Source organism: Salvelinus namaycush, unplaced genomic scaffold (genome assembly GCF_016432855.1).
Source record: "Salvelinus namaycush isolate Seneca unplaced genomic scaffold, SaNama_1.0 Scaffold441, whole genome shotgun sequence".
Classification (NCBI taxonomy): Eukaryota; Metazoa; Chordata; class Actinopteri; order Salmoniformes; family Salmonidae; genus Salvelinus; species Salvelinus namaycush.
Window position 1 is genome coordinate 32,416 of NW_024061133.1, and position 2,723 is coordinate 35,138.

Genomic DNA, 2,723 nt, shown 5'->3' on the forward strand with positions numbered 1-2,723 from the left:
AGGGTCTTTATCAGGCTTCGGAATCAATGAAATAAGGCCCTGTTTCATAGTGGAGACCATTTCCCCATTTTTAATGCAATCTTGAAACATATTGAAAATCGGGTCTTCTAGCAACTCACAAAACTGTCTATAGAATTCAACTGACAGGCCATCGGGGCCAGGTGATTTCCCTTTTTTCATTGAATTCAGAGCCTCTCTAATTTCACCAATTGACAGAGGTGAATCGCAAACTGAGTGGAAATCATCCTCAATTACTGGGACACAATTCTGAATGTGGCAAATGTAACTTTCACAACCATCTTCCTGAAATTGAGAGCTGTAAAGGTTTTCATAAAAGGAATTGACAAATGATGATATTGTAATGGGATCTTTGCATAAAACATTGTTAATTCTTCAGATAGATTATCTTTCTTTAGAAAACTGTCAAGCTTGCTCATCATCTCCTTTTCTCTGTGGTTCTTTAATTGCATCAGCTCTTTGGCGCGTTTAATGGCTACCACTCTGACTTTATATTTGAAAAATTCCCATCTACTTCTTCCATGACCCAAGTCTTTTCTTGCAAAAATATCTTTATCTGATGATTTGATGTTTTCAATCAGTATCTTTAAGAAGTGCATTGTTTCATTTCCAAAACCCTCGAGTACCTTTTGATTTTTTAGTAGCTTGTAAATTCAGGGAAATCAAGTGACGATCAGAAAAGGGAGCCAACTGATGATCTACATCTATAACAAATTGTAACAAAAAAGGGGAAATTAGGAATAAATCTCTTCTAGATTTACGTGACATAGTTTTGTTGGAACAGATATAATCCTTAGCATCCGGATTGAAATAACGCCAGGCATCCTCAACACAGAGATCCTTGCATAATGTAATGATAATGTTACTATTTTGAGGGTTTTGACTCGTTCTAGGAGGAAAACGACCAGCAGATGCATCAGGTGTTACATTAAAATCTCCTGAAATAATTAGAAAAGCCTCTGAGTATTTGTTGCTTAAATCCTGTACTTTCCTGGTAAATTGGGTAAAAAGGGTCTTATTAGGAGCATGTGAGTTATGTCCGTATACATTACAGATGATGAAAATAGCATTGTCATGTTTAACAGTTACTATGACCCATCTGCCATCTTGTGAAGATGTGGATTCTAGAATGTCACCTTTAAACTTGTGAATAAGTGTCAAAACACCAGCAGAGTGATTTGATCCATGACTGAAATAGGCCATATCTCCCCATTGTGCTTTCCAACATTTCAAATCACTTTCACCCGAATGAGTTTCCTGAAGAAGGACAAAATCTGCGTTACTGCGTTCACAGTATAAAAATAAAGCTTTCCTTTTTGTAGGATTTCTCAAACCCCTAGCATTCAGACTAATGATATTGAGTGAATTGAAAACGAACTCCTGCATTAAAAAAGAAAGAACACAAATTAGATAACAAGTATTAACGTGAACAATAAAACAAACAGTGAACCTTGAGAGGATTACTCGACGGAAAACTACGCTCAGCTGAGGTAGCGGTGGTTAACAGAATAACACATCTATTTACTTCCTTTTCTTGGCAAGTGTTCATCAGTTGTAGTTCGAACGGTACGTGTATAATTGGCAGTACATTAACTGTACTCATGGTAGTACTCACAGTTCCAGTTTGGTTCATGTCAACAGAGTTACCCAGTAATCATTCTTCCTTCGATAAACGCGTGTGGGCCCTTGAACCCCGCCTTCTTTCCCTCTTGTCGCGCCTTCTGTATAAGCGGCCAGTTTCTCTCTGGCAGCCTGATCCTGCGGTATCCGAGCTTCTTTGATGCGGAGTTTCTTCTGGTCCAGAAACGTGTTCCCCTTGGCCATTTTCCATATGATGTCCCTGTAATGGCGCTTAGTTAAGCGCAAGATGATATTGCGAGGGGGTCCATCAGATCTTCGTTTCCCAAGTCGATGTACCACATCAATCACGTCTCTTAGCCTGTCTTTGATGCATGGTGCCACTTTTCCCAGGATATTAATGACTACTTCTCTAATATCCTCTCCCTCTACCTCTTTTACACCTTGGATTTTCACATTCCACCTGCGAGAGTACCTTTGAAGTTCAGCTACATTCTCACACAGCTCATTATTTTGGGATTGCATTTTCTTCAGCTCATTCTCTAGGAACGTTATCTTATCCTTGTTCTCGCTCACAATTTTGTGTAGTTGATTGACAGTTTCTGACAAATTATCGATCGTCTTTGATGTTTCTTCTGTAGCCCGCTCTACGGGGGACACTTTGGAGAGCGTGGCGTCTTGTTTAGTAGACAGGGACTGGATTGCAGGGAAAAGTTCCGACATGGAAATGTTTTCTTTTACTTTTTTCACCGGTGGATTTTTACTTGGGGTCTGAGGATAAGAGTTTGCAAGGATTTCATCCTGGTCAGTTTTGTTCTTTCTCTTGCTTGAGATCGCGGCTTCTTGTGTATCCATGCTGCTCTGGTTCTCGTTGTGGCTAGCTAGCATGTCAGCCGTCTTCTGCGAGAATTGGATATTTCGTCTCCTTTTGTCTTTCTGTCGTGTTCTTCCCATTCAACTTGACAAAAACTAACTCTAAACTTCTCCCATGTCCATAAAAAAAGTTATAGTTAGTTTCTTTCAATATTAATAGCCAATATTTGACTGTTAACCACCTAACCCTCAATATTGCTTTGAAGAGCGAGAAAACACTCCCTCTCACAGCGACGCCATCTTGGCCTCCATCC